The following is a 27,668-nucleotide window of genomic DNA, read 5'->3' as shown; positions in this document are numbered from 1 at the left end:
CGACAACAACAACAGCTTCAGCTGAAGGGATCAGGGAGGATGGACGGAGAAGAGACAGAGTCAGCATTCAGGGAAGCCGTTGTGTCCGCCATGCAGGGACTTCTGCTGACATCAGCATGAATGTTTGTTGCATATTCAAAAGTTAGGGATGGTTGGGGTCTAAATGTTAGGACCATGAGGCCTTTTGGGTTTTGGGAAAAGTAGCAAAACTGTTTAAAAAAAAACAACAACCTGGATTTGAAAAGCTGCTTAGCAACATCAAGATACATTTATACACTTTCATAGGGCTGTAACAACACATTATTTCCATTGTGGATTCATCTGTGGATTATTTTCTCGATTAATCGACTAGTTGTCTGGTCTATAAAATGTCAGAAAATGGTGAAAAATGTGGATCAGTGTTTCCCAAAAGTCCCAAGATGACGTCCTCAAATGTCTTGTTTTGTCCACAACTCAAAGATATTCAGTTTACTGTCACAGAGGAGAGAAGAAACTAGAACATATTCACATTTAACAAGCTGGAATCAGAGAATTATTTTTTTTTTCTCCATAATACAGTAAAATTACTCAAACCGATTCATTGATTATCAAAATAGTTGCCAAATAATTTAATAGTCCCCAACTAACAGATTAATGAATTCATCTTTGCAGCTCTAGTATTCTAGCCTGGCTCCGCCCTCCTACGTCCTTCCGCTCAATTTTCATTTTCCTTCAGTACTACGTCTGGGTTTGTGGTATATTCTTGGGTTTTCTCCGGTCAAATCTTTACCGGTCCAATCAGCGAACAGAGGGAGTGGCTGAGAACGATGACGTTGAGGTCGTGTGCTAATTTGAGTTGTAGTTCTGTAATGGCGGCGGAGAAAGATGCGAGCGAAGCCATTTGGTCCGTTGTGGCAACGCTGCCGAACATCCAGAAGTTAAAGCCCGAGCAAGAACAATCTTTGCTGAGTTTTGTTGGTGGCCGTGATGTTGTGGCCCTCCTCCCCACGGGGTTCGGAACAGTTTGATTTTCCAGCTCGCTTCGTTAGTGGTGAAGGAGTTGGCTAAGGCTAACGCTAGCGATGCTAAACCGACGTCACGACCAAACGTTAGCGATTGGTTTTGGCAGATCCAGAATGGCTCTGGGCAGATCCAATAGTTTTAAACTTCAACAGAGTACCCGCCTTCAAGGAAGTTAACACTTGTCAATGGAGAGAGGCCAGACTCTCTGGACAAATGAAATGTAGCAGAGTCTGGTAGGACCAGGCTAGTGGACCAGAGTCTGGTAGGACCAGGCTAATGGACCAGAGTCTGGTAGGACCAGGCTAATGTACCAGAGTCTGGTAGGACCAGGCTAATGTACCAGAGTCTGGTAGGACCAGGCTAATGTACCAGAGTCTGGTAGGACCAGGCTAATGTACCAGAGTCTGGTAGGACCAGGCTAATGGACCAGAGTCTGGTAGGTTGGTCTGTGTGTTCTCCATGACTAAATTCCCCAATCTGATCTACACATGAATTCAATTTGTTGCTGTATGCAAAGTCTTGCTTTGCCAGACCTTGCTGGAGGGAGGTCTGGCTACTCCACATAACATTGGATGGGAGGAAAAACGTGCTCTGGTTTATTTATTTGGTTTATTTATTGCCGCCATTACGGAACTACAACTCAAACTAGCGCACGACCTCAACGTCATCGTTCTCAGCCACTCCCTCTGTTCTCTGATTGGACCGCCAAAAATTTGGCCGGAGAAAACCTGCGAATATACCGCAACCCCAGACGTAGTACTGAAGGAAAATGAAAATTGAGCGGAAGTACGTAGGAGGGCGGAGACAGGCTACACACAGACACCAAAGTATATATATTATATTATGACATAATGTACGGGCAGAGTTCATTTCCCATGTATTATTTTCAACAACCAAACAAAAGGAAACCGCATTTTATGAATGATAAAAAAGTTTGTAATACATCACTTGGAGAAATACTTATACTTAAGTACTAACTACAACACCTGTTTTTTTTACATTTTGCAAAAGAAGTTTTTTTTTTTTTTTCCCAGAATGCTCTTTTAACAACACTGTAAACCGTTGATGTAAATTTACAGCTAAAAATCTCACAGTATCTTACCGTTTTAATGTTATACAGGATCATACCCTGAATGGCAATGCATTCTGGGGGGAAATAATAATGTTACAGCACTATCTACGAATGTTACAAATTACAGGTATTTACTGTTAATACCAATGCATCTTGGGAAAATAAAGAAAAAGGCGGGAATGACACTTACTGTAAATTCAAATAATACGATAAGAAACTGTATGTCTATTTACAGTAAAATACCTTAAAATGTAAGTATGCAAACTGTAAATTAGCAGTAGTTTTCTGGCGAAGCTGCTGCCAGTAGATTACTGAAAATGTACGGTGAAAAGCTCTACAGTGAACCTTTAGACATTCTGACTGTGTTGCAGTCAGTAGGATTAGGTGGAGACAGCCAGAGTGATGGTAGCATTTTGGTCAGACTGGTTTCCGAGTCTTTTTCTGTGATCCGGATTGCAATGCATTCTGGTCCGTTGAGACTATAGTTGTCATCCAGTTTTGCTGACACGTCACCTGTTTTCCTCACCTTCCGCTCACTATATGGCAGACATTGATTGTGGCTGCTGACATTTAAAGACGGAGACAACAGCTTACACAGCAGTCCCCCTGTGCTGCTATCTCGCTCTGAGCTAATTGGCTGAATAAGTCTTGGTCTCACAGCGACAGCCAATGACGTGTGAAGGGGAGACGACTGCTGACTGGGGCGATGCGTCAGCCTGAAAGATGGACGCTATGCGCGCGCACACACACATACATTTACCAGATGTAAACACACACATTTACCAGATTTAAACACTCAGACACACACACTCTCTCTCTCACGTGTGCACGCGCACACACACACACACACTTTGTATGAAAGTGTCGCACACTGGCAGAATGTACACGCACGCACGTGCACACACACAAACACTTACCAGATGTAAACTCTCACACACACACACACACACACACACACACACACACACACACACAAGATGTAAACACACACACACGTCCACTGTTTGTATCAAAGGGTCTCACACTGGCAGAATTTACACACACACACACACACACACTCTCTCACTCTCTCTCTCTCTCTCTCGCTCTCACACACACACACACAAACAAACAAACAAGCGCGAGCACACACACACACACACGTATGAAAGTGTCTCACACTGGCAGAATGTACACACACACACACACACACACACACACACACACACAATGTAAGTGTGAAGAGCGGTGCAGTGACCTGCTGCGGCTGATGAGTGATGTAACACAGAGACAATAAGAAGCAGATGTTTCCGATGCTGATGAGTAGAAACTGAACGACTACAACACATCATTCCCTCTCCTCCTATTGATGTCACAACCTCCATCTGTGGCCACTTTGCTCTTGTCATGTATTATCCTTCTTCATTTAAAAACTCCAGGCCGAGGAGGATTTTTAGTTTTCTCACAATATCAAACACATGATGGACTGTTACTGAAGGATGAACATTAGGCAATGTGTTTTTTATTTTGGTCAGAGTATCGACTTTTAAAACAGTCTTACCCAAAAAAAAAAAAAAACGATCCGGCGATGTGCCGCAGGGTGGTGTAATGAAACGGTCCGTGTGTGTGTGACATCCTGTTGTGTTCTTACAAAACTTTCTTCAAAACTTCAAAGACATTTTCAGCGTGTAGCTTGCTAGCTCGTTGATCCAGACTAGCTGAAAGTTAACCAGATAAGCAACTAATCTTGTTCTGTGACGCAGGGCCCAAAACAACATTAAGCTATCCAATACAACACAATAAACTGCAGCCTGAAAATGTTATAGCACAGCTGGATACCTCTGACACAACAGAGTTGTAAATTCAATTAAAGGAATATTACGTGCCTCACAAAAGAAGGATTTGTATTGGGGGCTTTTGCATTTAATTGTATTCTGGGTTAACGCTGTCAACTGGACCGGAGCGGATCACAGCATCTTTAGTTTCCGGAACTCAATAAACATTTATTCACATTCAATGAGATGCTGCCAAATGATTTCCTCCAAGTGAGAGTCTTTGTTTTTGCAGAAACAAAAACCCTGAATGGACCCATTACAGTTAGCTCGGAGATAATATTTTGGAACAGCACGGCACCCATTGTGATTCACAATCCTTTCCTAATCCGAAACCACCGTGCAGCAGCAGTGCGTCAGGTCGGCCCCGCTTTATTTCAGTCCAATAATGAACGGCCCAGCAGCACCATCGTCCCAGAAGCCCCTGCGGTTGCCATGGTAGTTAATAAGGCTCGTTAAGATCAAAGGCACAAAGCAAATTGTTGACTCTCCAGGGGAGGCGAGTCGAGCCCAGAGGAATGCAATTAGGGCTGAGGCAGGGATCCTCCACATACCTGATGCTACGCTAACAAGTGTGGATGCAGCTGGAGGACACGCAGCAGCTTCGGAAAGCACAATCTCTATCTGTGTGCAGGAATGTATGTGTGTGTGTGTGTGTGTGTGTGTGTGTGTGTACCAAAAGCAATGGGTGGGCACAGGGTGAGATGAAACGGATAATGGGTGCTCACCGAAGCCAAAAAAAGCTTGCCTCTTTTAACAGAGACTGACGGTTACAATTACAATGATCACTAACGGACTCGGTGCAACTGCCATTACAATGTGACTTTTTTTATGAATTGTAGAAATAACATTGAACCCCAGCGAGCACATTTAATCAAATTGCACACAGAGTTTAATTATTGGTTTTGTGCGCAGTTTCTCTGAGTCAGCGTGGGACGTCCATTACAAAAACAATGTCCAGCTCTGATGTCCGTGTCCTGTGACTGCTGCTGATATTAGTAATACTAGGGAGGAGGAATTATATGTATGACTATGGTATATCTATTTCAGTAGGACGTCACAATGACAAATTACATGGCGTTAAAATAATAAAACACAATCCCATAACAGAACAACCCAGATCACCTAAGACAATAAAATCAAATTAAAACCTATATCGGTGGTGTACGTACGTACACTACCGGTCAAATGTTTGGGGTCACTTAGAAATTTCCATTCCACTCCATTATAGACAGAATACCAACTGAGATCAGTTGCATTGTTTTTTTAACCAGGTCAGCAGTTTTCAGATTACATTATGTTCTTACATAATTGCAAAATGGTTCTCCAATGTTTTCTCAGTTGGCCTTTTAAAATGATATCAGATTAGTAAACAGAATGTGCCTTTGGAACATTGGATGAATGGTTGCTGATAATGGGCAATGTAGTATATTGCATTAAAGATCAGATTAAAGAGAGAAAAACCAGCGGTGGTTTGACAGAGCAAAGGATGGACGTTTGGAAAGCTGGGCAGGATAATTGGTGTCAGAGTCCAGTTGAAGAGCATTGCTCGGCACTGCAGGCAGGCAGACAAAAGGTGGACGTAGACAGTGATAAAGACCTGAAGACAGACTTGGAATAACGACACAGTCAGAGCACGCACTAATCTTTTCCCCGGGAAGGTCGGATTGTTTAAAATCACTTTCTATTTTTAACTGACAAAGTCGATAAAAGAGAGAGAGTTGAGGTCAAACTGTCTGTCTCCTCGTAGAACTTTGGAACGCAGGAGACAAAAACCGAGATATTTTTTTTATAGCAGTTGGTCTGCAGTGGTAGGTACAACCAGTCCTCCAAACCATACGACCATATGGGTCATTTGTTCCTAACCCTCGAATACGATCCACTGGAGTGTTTCTTTAAATAGAGCCCTTAGTGGTGGCGGAAATACGTCCTTATATCCAAACCATAGAACGTAACGGTCGCGATTTTAAACATGTCTTTAACTTTGTGAAATGGTCGCAGTTTGGTTATGTGTATGTGCACAAAAAACAACTTAGTTAAGTTAAAAAAAAATGATCTCAGTTTGGGTTAAAATCAGATGTAAGCGACGCTTTACGTTCGTAAAGTGTTAGGGTAAGTCAAACTATTCCTTTAATTACAATGAGTTGTGTTACAAGCAAATAAACGTAACAAGTTATTTTACCAGTAGGGCAGGCAGTCAATGAAATATCCACGCCATGGTCTCAGGTTGGTTAGGCACAAAAACTACTTAGTTAAGTTTAGAAAAAGATTGTGGTTAGGGTTAAAATTAGACATTATTTAACTTCCTGAAGGTTATGCATGTGGCGCTGAACATAGTTTGTTAAGTAAAAAAAAAGTCCTGCGGTTGTTTGACCCGTCCACCACCCCAACTTCTGGCCACTACAGGGCACCGCCACTGTAAACGGGGGATGTGAAAATAATTGATTGCTGTAATAAAGCCACAGATATTTTTCAGCTTTGTGGAGCTTTTTAACCCTGCTTCAGTGAATAGTTTTGGTTTAAGAATATACATATTTCCCAAATGTCAAATGTTTCCTTTAACTGAGGACAGAGCTAAAACGTTATAGGGGTTAATACTATTTTATGCAGACGACTTGATCACATCTAAATCAGGTGTAAATGGGGTTTTATAACTCGCAACAAAAATCTCTTTTTTTCAAGTTGTTGGTCCGCAGTGTCTCAACATTGGACGTTGCACTTCCTCGACAGGTTTGGCTCTTCAAACCAAATCCCCCCAACACACACACACACACACACCATCTGCCATGAGTATGTTGGCTGAAGACATGGCGTGTGAGTCGAGCTGCACACAGGGATCGCCTTAAAAACAAACTTCAAAGACAACTAACTTTAAGGAGTTTAAATAAATCCACTGGAATCCATTCAACAGAGCAGTTCTGGGAATGTCTTGCTGGAACTCAATCAAATATCTTATGAAGGGAAGAATATTGAAGGTTTTAAGCTTTCTTTTAAGTTTGTGGAATTAAAAAAAAAGCACTTCATCTGGAAAACTGCTCCACTGATGTACTTCACATTCAGGGGATATGTCTGAGGGGAGACTGCTCGGTTGTTATCTACAAAATACAACAAACATTTCATTTTTTTATATTAAATTCATAAATGGAACGAGAGGCAGAGCGATCCCTTAACTGAAAGATATTAGTTTTTATCTGATTAATGCAACTATTCAAATGTACCAGTCAACTGGCCGTACTGGTTTGACATACTAAAACCCCCATAGCCTCATGTTAACTCTTAATGATCAAGTTTGGGGGAAATGTAACAGTATTTTTATTATTATTATTTTTAGGTTTAGTTTATTTTGAACACATTAACACATTGGCGCAATATTTGTTAAAGGCGAAATATGTGTTGAACCGTTCTGAATGTAGTGTTGTGGTCCTGCAGAGACGTCCCAGCCTTCAAATCCTATCCTACAGGCTACAGAAAAACATCTTTTGTCGAACGAAAATGAGAATAATGATACATACATGATTATTCCCACCAATATCGTGAACCTTAACCCTTTGGGATGGAATCAGAGACACTTTCCAAAGTCTTAAACATGACTGTACCCCTATATCCAGCCACATGTTTGTTGGGTATTGAGCCCCAAGGCATCAATTGTAAATCAGCACAAAAAGTTATCACACTAGCATGCCTTGCAACCAAGGGCGTAACTTTGGGGGGGAAGGGTGTTATTTCTAAATCACATGAGGTCCCCTGGTGATACTACTCCTGTGCAAATAGGGCTTTAGACTGTTTAAATCAAATAATTAGAAAGTAATACATGTATTGGTTATTTTAGGGTTTCATTCATTAAATGTAATCTCTGTTTTTATCTCCTTCCTCTGTTTCTACTCTCTATAAAAGACCTTTGGAACTTTACAGTCATAAAGCGCTGTACTGTATGAATGAATACACTTCTCTAAAGGTCCCAGCAGAGGCAAATGTGGTGCTTACATATTGGTGAAATGAAGCATCATATAATCCACCTGTTTTCTGTGTAACTCCCTCCCTCCGGTCCCACCGAGCAGCCTAACAGTGAATTAATTGTTTCCCTTTCTTCACTGCTGCATCTTTAATAAAAAGGTTCAAGGACTAAACCGGCCTTTCTGTGCGTTATTTCTCATGTATCGCAGCTTGTTTCTTCAATTATTGACCGGAGGGATAGTTAACTGTGTACTGTGTAGTCTCGTAGCATACAGTATTATTACACAAAACAGTGACAATGGCACCACACTTCAAATGAAGACAGCAAAACAGTCTGGTTTCTGTCGGCCAATTACGCGAATAGTTGAACAAACACACGTTTGACAGTCAAGTCTGCCAGAGCTCACACTAAAACAGGAAAAGCATTGGAGGAATGTAACTAAGTACATAAGTACAAATGTTGAGGTACTTTACTTGAGTCTTTTCTTTTTATGTCACTTTCTACTTCTACTCCACTACATCTCAGAGAGATGTATTGTACTTTTTATTCCACTACATTCATCTGACAACGTTAGTTACTAGTTCCTTTAAAAATTAAGATTTTTGCACACAAAACCCATGTAGTTTATAAAATCTGATGTTTTATTATAAATGAAACTAGCCAACAATATAGGTTAACAGCCTACAAGTCCAGCTGAAATGATTAGACCATTAAACACACAACTGTTTGGATCCTTTCCAGGTTCTAAAATGTGAGGATTTTTCTGCATTGACCTTTAGCCGGTTCAAGCCCATTGCAGAAGCTGAACAGCGTACCTTCCTTCCATCAGTTTTCCTGTCTCACATTTCCTCATTAATACACAGTTTATACTTTGTTATGAAACGTAAATGTAAAAAAAGGCTGTAAAAGTTACTGCCCTGTAGTTAACTATCAAGTCTCAGACTTCCATTTATGTCACATAATGTTTAGGGCTGTCCTCGAATAAAGAAATTATTAAATCGACTGACAAACTAATCGATTAATTGATTTAAATTGACGGATCTGTCAAACATGCAAAAAAGCACGACTTGTACTTTAAATACTGTGTTTGCCAGAGATGTGCTCAGGCGTTTCTTGGAAATTACAGCCTGTGAGAAAAAAAGTGTAAGAAATGGCAATTATTTGACTAAATAAATCGGAATTGTCTAAGACCAAAACGTGTGATTAGTCGACTAATCGACTAACCCCGATTCTTCACTGGGCGCGTCTGTGCTGCGTTCCGGTTTTGTTCCGTCCTCCACCACACGCCATACCACACCGGGAGCGCCTCAGAAGCAGAGCGTCTTGCTGCCTATCTCACAGACTTTATTGTTTCTGAAAGTACTTTTGCAACTAAACTCCATGCTTCTCTTTTATGGCGTTAAAAAGGATCTGTGATGTCTATTATGTTTTTCCAACACCAAGATGAGTCTCTCTCGTCGTCCGAGGTGTAGAGGAGACATCTACGATATTGAGGGGTGTGTTTTGGTAAATTGACAGGATACTCTCGCTGTTTAACTTCCGCCCGGCTGCCGCATCACGCACGCTTCTGGGACGCGGCACGGCACGGCTGGTGGAATATCAAGCATTAACTTAAATGGCCACAATTGCTTGCGGGGGCCGCGGCGCATCAGAAAGGCAGCGCAGGTGCGCCTGGTGGAAAATAAGAGCGGGGTAAGAGCGGCAGTCCTAATAGTGTCCAATATTCTTCAGAGCCATTCTCTTATTTAGATGCTACTCCTGCATAAAAGGTACCTGTGTCTTTTCTACATACAGTGCTGCTCATGAGTATTGGAACCCCTGCTAAAGTTGACTAAAAAGAGGGATAAAAAAAATCATCTAAATAAATGTTCTTCCGTAAAATACAGGGGGCATAAGTATAGACACCCCTATGTTAAATTCCCATAGAGGCAGGTAGATTATTATTTTTAAAGGACAGTTATTTCATGGATCCAGGATACTATGCATCCTGATAAAGTTCCCTTGGCCTTTGGAATTAAAATAGCCTGTACTTTACATCCTCTATTACCTCCAGAATCACCGCTATACTCTTTTTGTTTCATAAGTCTGAGGGAGGCCACTCTGCTCACAACGGGGCAGGAAGTGTAGAAGCCAACACACACACACACACACACCAGGTGCATAATTGTGTTAAGCACATGCCATGCATTAGCATAAATAAACCATACTTTAAGTGTTAAGCACATAAATGTACATGAACTCACATCTACACATACTCCACACTGTGTAACGAGTGGATTCATGAATATACATCGATACAGGAGGAAGGGTTGGGGCTCTTACACACTACAAACAGTCAAGTGCTGCAAAGAAACGCAGGCACTAAGTGCGGAGGACGCTATAACTATAACTAACGGCTGAGTGTTTGAGAATCTCGTAGAGCCGAAGAGAAGGTGAGCCGAAGAACTTGAGAAGTGGCAATAAAGACATGATCTATTACTGCCATTTTGTTTTAGGGCAAAGCCGTGGTGTTTTATTTTGGGCTGCTTTAGTACAGGGTTAGGGTCGTCTAACAATACAAGGGGACATCACAAGTCATCAAACACTGGGACGTTTGAACTCTGGCTGGTGAATCATGCTACTGTTTTGCCTACGATACACAAGAAGACTTTGAAAAGACTACAGTCTGACAACATCTCACATCTAAAGACAACCATCTCACATCTAACGTTAAAGGCTGTCATAATATGTAAAGACTGGGGGATCTTCCAGGGTCACACACTGAAAGACTACAACTAGATTAGTTTTGAAAAATTAACCAAGCTAGCTAGCTACCGCTAGCATTAGCTGGTAACTTAAGGGAAAGTTTGCAGTTCGCCGTTTTCTGTTCTGCCGTACATGCAGATGAATGTCTCCAGTACTCGGAGGTCTGTATTTATCCTCTGGTAAAACGTTTGCCGTTTGGTGCTGGAGGGAGAGCAGCCATTGGTTGTTAACAATGTTCACATGATTTAACTTCACTATCAAGACTTAAAAACTTAAAAACTAATAAACATTTTTGATTTTATCGGAGCGTCCAGACGGGAGAAAGACTGACTGGGACTGAGTCTTATGACCTTACACCAAACGACTGACACTACGGGAGCGACTCTAGCAAGACTCTCAGGATTTCATTCCGATATTGGAAATTAGTCTGCAACAGCGGAATCGCTTGAAAAGTCGTTTGGTTTAAGGTCTGCATTAGACTGCTTAGTGAATGGTCAGCAGCTGTGGTCTGTGGACAATGCGGCTGGCTTCTTGTTCACAACATCATGAAACTGAAAGTATTAAACAGTTTTAACCAATAAATGGGCAGCTAGCCTGGCTGGTATTTAACATGGAGTATCATTACTGAGGCTTAAATAAATATAATGGTGAGGTCAATATATGACAAAATAACACATGATAAGTGATTTGGGAGAATTTCTGCATGAGCCAAAGAGACATATTGTCTGTCTGCAAAGTTTGTAATGCTGCATTGTAGAGAGGACATACTCCGTAATCATTGTTGGGATCTAAGTGCTTGCAATAGTTTTGGGTATCAAATGGTACAGGCACACATGATTCATCAACGCATTCCCTGCTGAGGATCTATGAAGCTTTATCTCTTCATGTCATGGATAAAGATTGATTATCATTTTAATAAAGGTTGCTGATGATTGAGCCTTTAGAACTGGAGCCAAAATGTCGCCGAAGCACTGGACGCTGCTCTATCAGTCCAAACAGATTAAATGCAGACTTCAGGTATGTGTGAGATGAACTTGTCAAATTAAGTCCTTCACGCTCTTCTAAAAAACAGCAGGGACAGTAGCTCATGAATAATTATAGCATTAATCATAGTGATAACAGCAGCGCCATATGTACACAGATGTGTCCGACATGCCTGATGTACGTTGATGTGACTGAATTAGAACATCACTCCAACATGGCGGCATCAAACTGTCATGGTGCACTGATGGGGAACTAGTTTCACTGTTTCAACAGATACATTCTCACTCCCAGCGTGTCAAATAACGACACTTGGTAAGGTGCCTTTGGCGTTTGTTGCTGATGCAAAAACATCTGATAGAGATATACAGGTGAAACTCGGAAAATTAGAATATCGTGAAAAGTTTCAATATTGTAGGCTCAAAGTGTCCCACTCTAATCAGCTAATTAATCCAAAACCTTTAAATGGTCTCTCAGTCTGGTTCAGTAGAATTCACAATCATGGGGAAGACTGCTGACCTGACAGTCATTGACACCCTCCACAAGGAGGGAAAGCCTCAAAAAGGTAATTGCAAAAGAAGTTGGATGTTCTCAAAGTGCTGTACCAAAGCACATTAATAGAAAGTTAAGTGGAAGGGAAAAGTGTGGAACAAAAAGGTGCACAAGCAGCAGGGATGACCGCAGCCTGGAGAGGATTGTCAGGCAAAGGCCATTCAAAAGTGTGGGGGAGCTTCACAAGGAGTGGACTGGAGGCTGGAGTTACAGCATCAAGAGCCATCACACGCAGACGGATCCTGGACATGGGCTTCAAATGTCGTATTCCTCTTCTCAAGCCACTCCTGAACAAACGTCAGAAGCGTCTTACCTGGGCTAAAGAAAAAAAAAACTGGTCTGTTGCTCAGTGGTCCAAAGTCCTCTTTTCTGATGAGAGCAAATATTGCATCTCATTTGGAAACCAAGGTCCCAGAGTCTGGAGGAAGAATGGAGAGGCACACAATCCAAGATGCTTGAAGTCCAGTGTGAAGTTTCCACAGTCTGTGTTGATTTGGGGAGCCATGTCATCTGCTGGTGTTGGTCCACTGTGCTTTATTAAGTCCAGAGTCAACGCAGCCATCTACCAGGACATTTTAGAGCACTTCATGCTTCCATCAGCAGACAAGCTTTATGGAGATGCTGACTTCATTTTCCAGCAGGACTTGGCACCTGCCCACACTGCCAAAAGTACCAAAACCTGGTGCAATGACCATGGGATTACTGTGCTTGATTGGCCAGCAAACTCGCCTGACCTGAACCCCATAGAGAATCTATGGGGCATTGCCAAGAGAAAGAGGAGAGACATGAGACCGAAAAAAGCAGAAGAGCTGAAGTCCGCTACTGAAGCATCCTGGTCTTCCATAACAGGATGCTACACACCTCAGCAGTGCCACAGGCTGATAGCATCCATGCCACGCCGCATTGAGGCAGTAATTCAGGCAAAAGGGGTCCAAACCAAGTACTGAGTACATATGCACGATTATACTTTTCAGAGGGCCGACATTTCTGTATTTAAAAACCACCTTTAAGTTGAATTACTGAAATAAATGAACATTTGCACGATATTCTAATTTTCCGAGTTTCACCTGTATATCGAGATGTATAAAGAGATATCTATATAGAGATCTATAGAGAGATAGAGACATACATACATACACAGCGGCACTCATAAGTTTATGAACCCATGCTGAAGTTGATTAAAAAGAGGAATAAAAAAAATAAATAAAAAAATCATCTTTTGGAAATTGATCTTAATGCCTCAATTAAAAGAATTGAAAAAAAATCCAACCTTTAAGAACACCAATTTTCTTTGTGAATGAATAATGTATTGTAAATAAATAAATGTTTTTCCTTAAAATACAGGGGGCATAAGTCAGTACACCCCTATGTTAGAGTCCCATAGAGGCATCCTGATAAAGTTCCCTTGGCCTTTGGAATTAAAATAGCCCCCCCACATCATCACATACCCTTCACCATACCCCCCCCATCATTACGTACCCTTCACCATACCCCCACATCATCACATACCCTTCACCATACCCCCACATACCCTTCACCATACCCCCACATCATCACATACCATTCACCATACCTAGAGATTGGCATGGGGTACTTTCCATAAGATCATCTCTCAATGCAAATCAAATCAGCTATTAGGCTAACTGAAATAAAACCAACTTTAGCGCATATATATATATATATATATATATATATATATATATATATATATATATATATATATATATATACATATATATATGTACAAACAGACAACATGTGTGTTCGCCCCGTAAGTGTTCGCTGCTTTATTAATCACCATGTCTCTTGAAAGTCAGTATTTAACCTGCGATAGTTGTTTACAGAGGGAGTCCTGTCTGCTCCTTATCTGTGGTCCGTTTGAATCCCACAGCAGTGTGGATGAATGACTGCAGTTTTACGTCCAGATAACAGAATGTGGTGGATAAATTGTGATCAGATAGAGAACGCTCTGTCATTACTGCCATCCCGTGTCCAGATAATGTCCACTCTAATCTAATAGAGCTTGCGCGTCCATTATTCAGACAGATATTGGGCTGTCGGTGGTCAGCAAGCTGGGATAAGTGGTGGCTCCATTAGAGGACGGCTGGGTGGCTAATGTACGTGTGTGTGTACGTGTGGTGTGTGTGTGTGTGTGTGTTCTTGTTTAACTATATTCGTGGGGTCCAAAAAACGGGAATACAGTATACTTGTGGGGTCCGGACAGCTTTGTGGGGCCAAAATGCTGGACCCCACAAGTTTAAAGGGCTGTTTGAGGGTTAAGACTTGGTTTTAGGATTAAGGTTAGAATGAGGTTATGGTTAGGGTGAGGGTAAGGGTTAAGGTAAGGGGCTAAATACATATACAAAACCATGGGCCTTTGGCATACAGCAGGTCTTCATAATGTAAGCATACCCCTCCCCTCTGTTCTTCTGGGGGATAAGTAACAGCGACTTCGCCATACTGTATATGGCAGCTGCCTATGATAGCAGACAGAGCACAGTACTTTGCTAGCCGTTTAGCCCTCTTTTTGGGGCATCCCAAGCTGATGAAGCCCTTTTACAACCAGCCTATGTGTGTGTGCCCCTAAGCTGCAACAGACAGACAGACAGACAGACAGAGACAGACACACACAGACAGAGACACACAAACAGAGACAGACACACACACACACAGAGACACACACACAGAGACACAGAGGGAGACACATACACACACACACACACGCACACACACACACACACACACACACACACACACACACACACACGTATGACCCCATAATGCATCCGTTGCTTCAGTAATTGACACTTTCACACTTCCCCTTCTGAACATACGGACATTCATTTATCCAACGTTAAAGCCATTAAATCCATCCTTCCCATTAACCTTCTTTTATCTTTTTTAAATGTGACCCAGACGTCCATCCTCTTACGTGCAGACAAAGGCTGTGACCAAAGCCTGCATGCGTTTCATCACAGTTCAAATGGAGTTCAGTCTCTGACAGGTTCAACTCTTGTGTGCGTTTGGATTTGACGTTTAAGATTTTAAGTTATTAACTTACCTTTATGTCGTCTGGTTTTCAGCTCAATCCTTCCCGATATCTGAAACAACAAAATTTAAATATTTTGTTAATTAATTTCCACAACTTTTCATGTAAGCAATAACTGCAATGTGTGACAGTTCCTTTCAGGCTACGTTTAGACAGAAACGATCTGAAGAGAAAACGCAAAAGTGGCGTTGCGTTCTCACTTTTTATTCCGCTTTTAGACGAGAGTTTTGGGGGGGGGGAATCTGAGTGCATATGGTGATGCAAAAGTGTGTGAAATTTGATGTAGTATGCACACCAGGCGGCTAGGTGGTAGTGTGACGCACTGCCACACAACACCACCAAGTCCACGCCATAGACAGTATATAGAATGGACCACCAGGTCCCGTGTCTCTGGACGGAGACCAGTGAAGGATATTAGAAGCACTTTTCCGGTGATGGCTGAGCGTTACTGAGCAGCCTCCAACTGAGAGAGACGACGTAAATGTGACGTGAGCAACCTGTCTGAAAGTTGGAAGTCTTCTGGTAGCTGTGCCAAGAGAAATCTCAATCATTCCCAATCTAGCAGAGACGGAGAGCGTAGGTATATGTAAGGAGATAACATAGGCACAGGCTAATTATTGATCACTAAAATGATAGTTAACATTAGTCATTACACTTAAACAGCTAATGGAAGTCCAAACTGCCTGAGAGCTTCTCCTGTACTATACGGTAATTCCTCTACTATGAGACAGTAAGTCCCGTGGTTATGACACAATCGTTAGCCTATTTTCTATAAAAACGTCTGCTACGGAGCCATAACGTGAGATACAAGGTAATGGAGCCTTTTATACACTGTCGTGTTTCTTTAGAAATAAACAAGGGACAAATAGAGTCTTTAAACGCTTCAGATGTAAAGGTATTCTCTGTCAAAGTGACGTCAGAATGAATGGGAGTCAATGGGATGCTAACGGCGGGTGAGTGCTTGTTAGCATCAAAATGGCGCCATAGGAGCTACGGGTTGTTGACAGACCATTACCCCCTTGGTCCACATGCCTGTGTAGAACCTTCGTTCTACTTCTCTCCCCTAGTAGCGAAGCGAACAACAAAAGCTGACAATTTTTTCCGGACAGACGAGGAGGTGGAGTTATTGCTCCAAACAACGTACACACACGGCATGCACACACACACACACACACACACACACAGTGTGTTTTTACCCTTTAGACAGGAACGCGACGGTGGAGCGTTTAAGATTTCCACTCTGGAGCGTGGTTTCACTTTTTTGCGTTTTTAAGCCCCAGTAAGAGCAACATCATCATCATAGAGACACAATTCATTTTGGATGCAATCTGGGTGACGCGTGTGAGTTTGTTGTTTCTGTTGGTGGTAGTTAACGTGTTGAAAAAGCAGCAGAAACAGTAGAGGAGAACGGATAGGAGTATTCTCTTATACACTAGTCATGCAGTGTCGGATGCAACAACAGTGGGGCTCATTTATGTGTTTTAAGCCTCCTCAAATTTACTACCCTCTAGACACCTTTGTGGCAAAAATGTACACACGCTGTGGGCCGGGTTGGTTCAGTGGGTAGAGCAGGCTCACATATACTGAGAGGTTTATGCCTCGACACAGAGGTCCAGGGTTCAAATCCGACCTGTGCCGATTTCCTGCATGTCTTCCCCCCCCTTTCTCACCTAGCTGTCCTGTCAAATTAAAGGCGGAAAAGCCCCAAAAAATAATAATAATGTACACGCACAAAAAAACTGCTATTAAATCATCATACATCAATATTTTTTCTCTTCTTTTTTTTCCTCCATACATCTCTTTAACAACTTCAAACTTGCTCAAAACTACCAAACATTCAATTTATTTTCAGGATTTAAACAAACAAACACAAAGCCCCATCCCGCCCAGAAAATAATTCATTTTTTGTGGGTTTATTTTGGAAGAAATAATAAATAATGCAAATAATTAAACTGGCATTCAAAGGGGTTAAAATCCTGGAAATGATGGACTGTTTGGTAGTTTTGAGCACGTTTGAAGTTCTTTAAGCGATTCATGAAAAAAAAAGAAAAAAAGAATATTGATGTATGATGATGAAGTTTTTTTCTACGTGTACATTTTTGCCACGGAGGTGTCCAGAGGGTGCAAAATGCATCAATAGAGTATAAAAGACATGTAAAAGACATGAAAGATTTCAAAAATGTTACTAAAAGGAAAGGTTCTTGCCACAAGCTGTAACACAGCCAAAATGATCACCACAGGGGGGGCATCAGGAGTTAAGGAGCTCTGTGGCACAGTGGAAGAAGATGTATCAGCTTAACCCTCCTGTTGTGCTTGGGTCAAACCTACCCGTTTTCAAAATCTCTATATAAGAAATATGGGTTTCTTTTAACCAAATTACCCAAAAATAACATGGATGGTCCAATACAATGCTCTTTGCAAGTAAAATTAATGATCACTTTTATTCAATTTGAATACAGTGGTGCTCATATGTTTATGAACCCATGCTGAAGTTGACTAAAAAGAGGAATAAAAAAAAAATCATCTTTAGGAAACTGATCTTAATGCCTTAAATGAAAAAAATGAGGAAAAATCAAACCTTTAAGGACACCAATTTTCTTTGTGAATGAATGATGTATCGCAAATAAATAAATGTTCTTCCTTAAAATACAGGGGGCATAAGTCAGTACACCCCTATGTTAAATTCCCATAGAGGCAGGCAGACTTTTATTTTGAAAGGCCAGTTATTTCATGGATCCAGGATACTATGATCCTGATAAAGTTCCCTTGGTCCCCCCATCATCACATACCCTTCACTATACCCCCACATCATCACATACCCTTCACCATACCCCCCCACATCATCACATACCCTTCACCATACCCCCCCCATCATCACATACCCTTCACCATACCACCCACATCATCACATACCCTTCACCATACCCCCCCACATCATCACATACCCTTCACCATACCCCCCCCATCATCACATACCCTTCACCATACCACCCCATCATCACATACCCTTCACCATACCCCCCCATCATCACATACCCTTCACCATACCTAGAGATTGGCATGGTTGTATTTCAATTAGTCTAATAGCTGGTTTGATTTGCATTGACAGATGATTTTATAGAAAGTACCCCATGCCAATCTCTAGGTATGGTGAACGGTATGTGATGATGTGTGTGTGTGTGTGTGTGTGGGGGGGGTATTTTAATTTCAAAAGTGCCAACAACTTGGAAAAAGGCAACAAAAATGTCAAACAAAAAGTGTTCATTTTCTATTTTGACAAGTTGCATAGTAGACGCTAAGACAACACAAGGGTTAAGAATGAAATAACTAAAGTAAATCCCCAAATTTCTGCATTCAAAAAGGTAGCTTAAAACGTATTAGACTGCACTCCTTTATGAGAGCTCTCAAACACGTTTGATTCCAGCAGTTACAGAGAGGAAGAGCAGAAGAGGGAGAAAATCATGAGTCAGATTTGATGTTGCGAGAATAAAGTTGAACCCACTGAGTCATCAAGACACCGACTCTCATTTCATATTTCAGCGTTTGTTGGCAAAGTGCATCCCTCTGCGATGAAGAAGACGTTGAAACGGGAGCGACTCGGAGAGCAAATGGCTTCATTTTAAAGACGCAGAGGCAGCTGACAAATGGATGTCATCACGGAGGAAAAAGGAATGAGCGGCAGGATGAATTACAGGGACGAGTTTTGTTCCATCTCCGCGTCTCTGTTATCTGATAGATGACTTATAAACACGATGAAAAGGGAGAGGGAGAGTGGGGGGGAGAGATATGGAGTGTGATTCTGGAAGACTGAGGGTAAAGATGCTGAGAGAGCCATTGGAAAAATGAGCAAAGTATAGATGGATCAATCAGAATACAGAATCTCTTTCCCCATTTCGTTCCGTCTTGAGCCGAGCTCTTCTACTTCCCCGCCTCTTCTATCTTTCTTCCTTCATTTACTTCTCTTTACCTTCCCTCCTTTCAATTTTTTCCTTCCATAAGTCATTGCGATGGGAATCTCATCAGACAGTGTGGATTATCGAATGCCTCCCCAGGCTCTCTGCCTCAGAATGAAATCTGACTTCTTGAGTTTTAAAAGCTAGCCGGCTACTTTGATCTCCAGATAGCATCACTAACATTATATTGGGCACTATGTGTTGTGTTTGCGTGTGTGTGTGTGTGTGTGTGTGTGTGTTGTGTATGTCTGTTGTGTCCGTGTATGTGTGTTGTGTACGTGTGTTGTGTGCATGTATGTGTGTTGTGTGCATGCATGCGTTTGTGTTGTGTGCGTGTATGTATGTTTGATGTTTGCGTGTGTGTGTGTGTTGTGTGCATGTATGTTTGATGTTTGCGTGTGTGTGTGTGTGTGTGTGTGTGTGTGTGTGTGTGTGTGTGTGTGTGTGTGCATGCCTAAGCAATGGTTTCAGAAAAACAGAAAATCATGGATTAAAAAAAGATGCAAATGCAAAAGTGAATGTCCATACGTTGTAGATGAGGTGTAGCCTAATAAAAGTAGGATACATTCGTAGCCAAGGGATGGAGCTTGGGATGAAATCCATTCAGGTAGACAGTGAAGTAAAAGGTACAGAACTTCTTTCTATCTCACTCTCAGCATTTTTCAGTGTCTGGTGGCTCCAGTCGTCTCTGCTTGCTGCAGAAAGTCAACATTATTAGGATCGGCACCTACGTTGCATCGCCATAACCTTTGATAAGAGGTCCCACGTTTGCTTTGAGCTCAATTAATTATGAAGGTAAAGACAAGCAGCAGTTAATATGCTAACGACTATCCTCAGTGGGTTTTTGAGCAATAACACAATAGACAGTTACAGCAGCGCAGACCTTCAAACCAAGATACCAGCTTTGGGATTCAATTTAGTTCAATAATAAGCCTGCCAATAACAGTTACATATCATAGCGCATACACAACAAGTATTGTCCGTCACTAATAACGCTCGGGATTACAGCTACATTAATCTATCCATCTAAACAAATTCACACACAATGGACAAAAGGAACCCAGAGACGATTACACACAAACATAACGACTCTTCACAAAAAAGGGTCTACTTAAAGTTTCAGATTTAGTTTGCTATTGTTTAAAAAACCGGCCACAAGAAAATCTGAATACGTTTGGATCCCCTCAGGGAAATTGTTTGGTTGCAAGAGCGAGTCAATTGTAGTGCGTAAAGTGTAAAAAGTAAAGTAACATAGTTTCAGTAAGAAATAAAAATGTTAAGAAGTTAAGTGAGATGAGGTTAAAAAGATTGTTTCTAAAACAAATGGATTGTACTGTTATGGTTTCGGGTATTTTGCTTTGTTTTCTGTTCTAATTCGGACCTGGTATTTTGGTTCTATGTCTTGTCTCCTTGTGATTGTGCAAGTTTCGGGCCTTGTTTTGTATTATGTTCAGTTTCCTGTTTTATTGCGATAGTCTGGTTTTCTGTGCCGTCTTGTCTAGTTTTACTTCCTGTGTTTTCCCGCCTGTCTGATTGTCCCGCCCTGATGTGTTTCACCTGTCCCTTGTTTGCTCGGTACCTCGTGCATTTAGCCTCTGTGTTTCCTTTGTCTTGTGTCAGATCATTGTGTTTGCTTGTGCCTGTCATGGCTCCCCGTGTCAGTTCGTGTCTGGTTCTTTGCTCCCTGGATTTCCTTTGGTCTCAAGTTTCTGGTTTGTTCTGCGCTTGTTTTTTTGGATTCCTTGTTCTTGTTTTCTACATTCTGGATTAGTTTTTGCCTGCCCCGCTCAGGACTCCCTTTGTTAATTTTACACTTTGTTTTTTGGACAAATAAATCTTCCAACTCAGACTTCGCCTGCCTGCCTGCCTGCTTGCTTTCTGCATTTGGGTCCTCTAATTCCCTCTACTGTCACATGTACAAATCTATTGTAGTGCAGTGTGAACACAAAAAAAGTAAAGTGTCAACATAAATACATTATGAATACAAATAAGTACAGTGTGAATATTAGAAGCCGCAGTGAATAGATAACAGATTGTGCACATTGTAAACGATAAATTATTGAACCTAGTAATTGTACATAATTGTCTAAGAATATTGAGATGTGATGTGGAAATGTTGAAAAGTGCTGTATTTTGTAAAAGAAATTGGCAGGGGTATTGCTTTGAAATCTGCCTTGTCGAGTAGAAAATGGCTTATGAGAGCAGAGCAAATTGGACTTGAGTGTTGAGAGGAAGGTACGTTCCGTCATCGGGGTCATCAGGTGGGCACCCTCCTCCTTTGACGTTTCGTTGGTAAGCCCACGACATCTCCAGGGGGCTCTACCTTGATACCTGGCGTCTCATGTACACCCCCCTCAGTTCCATACCCTCCTCTCGTCTTGCGGCCCAGCTGTTGTCTTTCCTTTTAATCCAAAGTCAAATGCTGCTTTCTTCTGCTGCATTTGACAAGGACTTGATTGCTTGTTGGAGGGAGCACCACCTCACCATCATTTTCTTCAAAAGACTTTTTCGAAGATGTAGCAAAGCATCCCAGGCATTCCACTTCTACAGGGAACGTCTTGGTCTTCCAACTGCTCCGAGCAGCTTAAGTTGCCAGTTCAGAGTACTAGGTCTTTTTTTTTTTTTCGCTCATTAGCTTCTTTAAACACCATTCTCCCATGGCACTGCCAATTCCACAACAATGTATATAATCCTAAATAGAATTTAAACAAATTATGAACATTATGGGCTACACATGTTGAACAAACTCTGAAATCCATTAGTTTCTAGGATATCAGTGTGGCTGTAGTCTATATTGACGACGATTCATTCAGGGGATTGCTCCTCCACAGCTGATCCCAGCCAAGCTTGTGCACCATGAAGCAGTAGTGGTTTTCTAATCTAATCCTCTGCAGACCCTACCTTATTCTATTACGAGTTTGTTAACGCTGAGGGCATTTTAAAGATAATGGCAGAAAACAAGCTCTGAAAAGTTTAAGCAGACTTTGATGGTAAGTAAAGGAAGAGAGCTGGAGGGAGGTATGGATTCAAGGGAAGGCTAATAGTCTATTGTGTGGTTTTCCCTTTTAAAAGTTGCTATATGGGCTAATGGCATGCAGCTGGGAAAGTTTTTATGCTGATGATAGTGTATAGTTTCAAGTATAAGTAAAGAAGTAAACAAGAGAAGTGCTGAGGCATGAATGTATTACTGTATGTATGTGGGCCAGCAGACAGGCAGGCTGGACCAAGTAAACATCCAGTGTATATATTCAATAAACACATCTATACCAATATATCCACACAACCACCACACATAAAAAGGCATAATTCAGCCATATCAAGCATGGTATCAAACAAATGATGAAGTTTAAATGATGTATATTTTATCAGCTTATAAAAAGACACCTACAACTTATAAGAATGCCTGCCAGCCAGAAAAACAATACATCAACAATGTTATTGTAATTACAGCAGATTGTTAGGTACATAAGTGAAGATTTCCACTTTGTTTTCTCAACCTTTGGCCTAAACATTAAATCTAAGGCAGAGTTCTGGAGACTATCGGACTAGTTCTGTTGGGAAAAACAGAAGGGACACTTTTGCAGGTTATTTTTTAATGAAAATGACGACATTGCTACACAGTGTTGTGGTTCAACTTAACAGCCATATTGTTTTAATTTAATGTTCGATTTTGGTTTAGATTGGCCTAACCCATGCAGCCCTACTAAGCACTTGTTTGGTGACCATTTGCAGGCCAAAAGACATCAAGACTAAACACGACAAAACTTTTGTTGGAAGGTTTTCTTTAAGAATTTCAACTTGTTGCTGAAATAGTGATTTCAATAATGCAGTCCGTGCTGTTGGTACCTTTTTTGTTTCCATGAGCTGAGTCCACCTGACAAAGGATTCACTACAAGTTAAGATGGCCACTTATACTCTACAAACAGGAAGTGGAAGAGGCCAAGTGCCAGTGCTGCCAGAGGGGGAGGGGACATCTTCATGGGATTAGATTCAATTATTTGTATAGTATTTATATAGTTTAATTTCATTTCATTGGTAGTGCACCGAGCATAATGTTTATGTGCACTTTATTTACAGAAATATTCAATTGTATATGTTTTATTTGCTTTGTAGAATTAATATGATGTTTATTTGCCCGTATAGATTAAACTATGTGCTCAAAAAATGTCCCTGTGGGTCATTTGGTACATTAATTGTGGTAAACCCAGCCCTCACTTGCTTGTGAGGCCTGGGCCTTGCTAGTGACAGTGGATAGATGTGAAAGGAGGAGAGAGAGAGATGGGGGATGACATGCAGCAAAGGGCCGCAGGTCGGATTTGAAACCGGGCCGCTGCAGGACTCAGCCAACATGGGGCGAACACTCTTACTGGGTGAGCAAGAGGCCGCTCCAGGTTTTCTTTTTCTTATTTTAAATTGCCTGCTATGTCTCTTACACTTGTCTTCAAGGGTATGTCTTTTTTACTCCTGATAAATTGTTTTCTTTCCTTACTTTCTGTGGAAAGTGACGCCCCGGCTAGGTAAACACAGCAAAGACTTTATGCAAACAGGTAGGTTAAGCTCAGAAACAAATGGTTAAAGGTCACAGAACACACACAACTTTAAGCAGCAAACACAAAGATGATTCCAGCAGGCCTCATCCCAGACAAAATGTTGCTTGAAAGGAAAGACCTTGTGAGAAAACCACGCACAAGAAGAAATTCAATATTTTACATCTGCCTGCAGGTGATGAAATTAAATACACCTCACCATGCCACAACAGCGTTAAGGTGCACAATGCATCCCAAAGATTCTCCTGCAAGTTGTTGCAGATTGAATGCACAGATAGTCTCATCCAGAGGAGTCTCGCTTTGCCAGACCTTCTTCCACAGCTCTGCTGAGGAAGGTCTGGCTAGTCCACACAGCATTCTGGGATGGGAGAAAAACGTGCTCTGGTTTATTGGCATTTCTTTAAACCAATCACAATCATCATAAGTTGTGCATGGAGCCGCCGCAAAATAGCCTCTGGAAGGAACTTGTTTTGGTGGAACATGTGTACGTTCATAAGTTGTTTTAGTCGTGCAACAGAAACCTCAGATTGGACAGATAGTCTAGCTAGCTGTCTGGATTTACCCTGCAGAGATCTGAGGAGCAGTTAGAGTTTAGAATTCCAACACAAAGAAAGCGGAAGGAAACGGACATCGGCAAAAAGACATGCATTCGGCGGAATTTCCTGCGGCGCCGGAGCAATCCCGGAAGTGGAACGCCCTGGATTTAGTCTACATCACCTCAAGAAACTATTGTTAAGGAGGGTCAAATGCCACAGTGTTGACAGTATGTGATAGTAAAGCTACTTCGGTCCAATAAAGATCATGTAGGCAAGAGGGGAGGAAATGTGGACAGTAGGGCTGACCCCCTCTGAATCAATTAGTCGACTAATCGGACGTTTTGTTCTCTATCGTATGGAGACTATCTCTCCACCGTTACATATTCCATATGTACGGGGATGAGCCCTCTGAGGTCAGGTACGTTGATAGTTCTTAAAAACACACCGGCTAGCCCTGCCACGCCCTATAAAGCACCTGTGCTGGCGTGGAATCACTGATAGTTTGATCGGAACCGCCCCCGAGCGGCCTACAGCTGGCAAGCGATCTTAGCCAACTGAGATTTAAGTCATTTTTTTATGCTTTTTTTCAAGCTAAATTACTTTTTTTTTAAGAAACTTATGAGCACATCTCTGTTAAACACATAATTTAAACTGGTGCTTGATGATTCTTTGTGGAGAAAATCAGATTTTACAGATCTGTCGATTAAATCAACTAATCGATTAGTCGACAGAACCGTACGAGTGTCAGTCGATTGAAAATGTCTTTAATCGAGGACAGCCCTAGGGGATGGAAGATTGAAAAGTCTTTGTCCATGGTCATTTTCCCTGTTTGTTGGTAGTGGCTTTTTAAGTTGTGTGGCTCTCCATCCAGTTGTATCACAAATTGATGATTAGATAATGGCCTTATTTCATGTTCACAGTCTGCCTTGGTCTTAACCAACTCCTGAGAAAAAGATCGGGCTCTTTAACTGCTAAAATTTCCACTTCTTTCACCAGCCAGTTGATTACTTTGTCTGAGCTTATTTTCTGAAAACGGCTGCCTGCTGCTGTTGGAAATGAGCACGATGAGAGTGCTTGGACTAAATCATTCAGAAATGCAGGATTACCTAAAATATGAGCCACAAGTCACTAAACAGCTCTGTCAACACTATTAACAATATCCATTACGTTCGTTATTCCAATGTTAATATAGGAAATATTCCTTCTTTTTTTTTATGAGAATACAGCATAGAAAATCTGCTTAGAAATATAGGAACTATTGGATAGGATAGAACAAAATAATGCAATTCTGCTAAATAAAACTATTAATCACTATTAATGTCACTTGTTTTCATTTTAAACAAATCATTTTATATCCAAATACAATGCACATGTTCTATAGGCTCAGTCTGACACTTTTTTAAAGAAACTATTCCAGTGCTGGTTGCATGTTATTAGAATTTTAGATAGTCACCATGGAAACGGTAATTGGTCGAGTGACAGTACTCTGATCCAATGGAAAGGCCAGGTGGGCCAATCATATACCAGAAGGGAGGGAAGGGCTTTCTAGCCCCACCCCTACGCAGGACAAGCGCAGGACATGAACCCCGGTCTCCTGGGTGAAAGTCTTGTGTTGGTTGACCCATCCACCCCCCCAACCTGCAGATTTTGGGTCTTTCATACTACTCTCTACCGTTGTCTCTTAATACTACGTCATCTTACAGCGCTCTGTACTCCATACAGACACCAAAAGGTGATTTTTTTGCGTCGGTATCTGACGCTGAGAGACACTGACCAAGGGTCAGTAGTTGACAAGTTGGGAATAACAACGGGTTGAAATATTGTCTCATGAAAGGGACAGTATTACTCATATGATACAGCTTTAAATACTTGATATACATGCAGGAGAACATTAATAACTACAGTTGTGTGTGTATGTGTGACTGAAGGGAACTGTTGTAAAAACTCTCCCCTCCATAAAAGAGGGGTAAATAAATCCTTTAAAGACCTACATAATAAGACAGAGGGCCACAACTGTGACTCATTACTGTTACCATCCTGTCACAGCAGCCTGTCTCAGTGCACCGCTGCAGCTCATTAACCCCCCTCACATCTCCACTGCACCTCTCCAGCTGATTCTCTCTGGTTTGGCTACGAAGCAGCAAAAACACACAGATTGCGGCCCTAAATGCCGGTGCATAACGCGTACACACACAGCTGTGCATCCACACTCATCATATTAATAGCTTTGCATACACCTGCAGTTGCCATTTTGAAAGAAATCAATCGACATTTGGACATTGCACTTACTGTGAAAGGCTAGTTTGTTTTATTTGTTCAAGTTAGGGCTAAAAACTGATGCTACCTTTTTATGATCTTTTTCTTGATCAGTCATTTAGTCTATGAAACACTGAAGCATCCATCACTATCTCACAGAGCCCAAGGCGACGTCTTCAAACTGCTTCTTTCGTCCAACCAAAAGCGGGCTATACGCTACACTTACGCGCCTGGTGCGGTTAGCACCGACGCTGTCGACTGAACATGTGGGAGAGGACAGGTGCAGGGGTGTCTGTGACCACGTTAAACGTGTTTCCACCACACAGATGGATTTTAAAACCATATTCATTAAAGCCATGATGGATATCAGCTGTAAAACTGTCTGTTAGTATAGATTCAGTCTGAGTTTGAGTTGAGAACAAACTGCAGCGTTATGACGCAGCAACCAGAAGGCTGAATTACATTCAATGTGAATGCATACTGTCACATTGTTCATTCATCCGCCTGTCCTCAGGGGCCTCAGTGTCACCTTTTGTGTAAAATAGATTTCACAGTTTCTTTCTCCATACACCTCTCTCTCGCCTCTCCATCTAGCGTTCTCTCTATTTTTTCTCCCACATACTGTTCCCCTTCTGTTCTCCCCCCTCTCTCTCTCTCTCTCTCATTAGGTTTGTGGAACTCTCTTTAATGCAGCATGACTGTATAAACAGAGCTTGCATAAACTAATGGGCCACTGCAAACTCACCTACTCTTTCAATGCTTTTTCTTTTCCTCTGTACACGTTCATTTCATCGCACACCTCTCATAATGCCTCCCGTTAGCTCCTAGACCACACGTGTCAAACTCAAGGCCTGCGGGCCAAAATTTCGTGACCCTCTAAGCAGAATCTGGCAGATTTGCAGACTTTCACACTCAGAAATTCCCCCAGAAGAAGAGAGCTTTCTTATTCAGGCCGTGAAACAGGTTGCTGTGAGGCGGCTTTTAAAAATGTAATCATTGTTTTGCTTGATTTGCAAAAGAATGATTGATGATGAACTCTGTGATGGCTAAGGAACTATTTTGCTGACCTTTTGGGGGCTTTATGTTGACCAAACTGTAAGTGAGAAGACTATATGAGACACGCAATAATACAGTCAAAGAGATTTGACTTTTTCAAAATAAAAGTATGCCAATACAATATAAAAGGCCGGCTCTTAATGTCATTCTTAT

The 27,668-nt window shown here is 41.6% G+C and overlaps 1 long non-coding RNA gene across 1 annotated transcript in view; it reads right to left on the bottom strand.

Annotated features, from left to right (window-relative positions):
• LOC144513499 (uncharacterized) overlaps nt 1-27,668 on the bottom strand; it is a 148,361-nt gene that overhangs the window by 53,042 nt on the left and 67,651 nt on the right. Inside the window, exon 2 of the long non-coding RNA XR_013501135.1 lies at nt 15,180-15,219. This is a non-coding gene — a long non-coding RNA (uncharacterized LOC144513499). The remainder of the gene's footprint in view (nt 1-15,179; nt 15,220-27,668) is intronic.

Source organism: Sander vitreus, chromosome 3, assembly GCF_031162955.1.
Source record: "Sander vitreus isolate 19-12246 chromosome 3, sanVit1, whole genome shotgun sequence".
Taxonomy (NCBI): domain Eukaryota; kingdom Metazoa; phylum Chordata; class Actinopteri; order Perciformes; family Percidae; genus Sander; species Sander vitreus.
The sequence above is the reverse complement of the archived record's forward strand: the minus strand, read 5'-3'. Positions and strand labels throughout refer to the sequence as shown.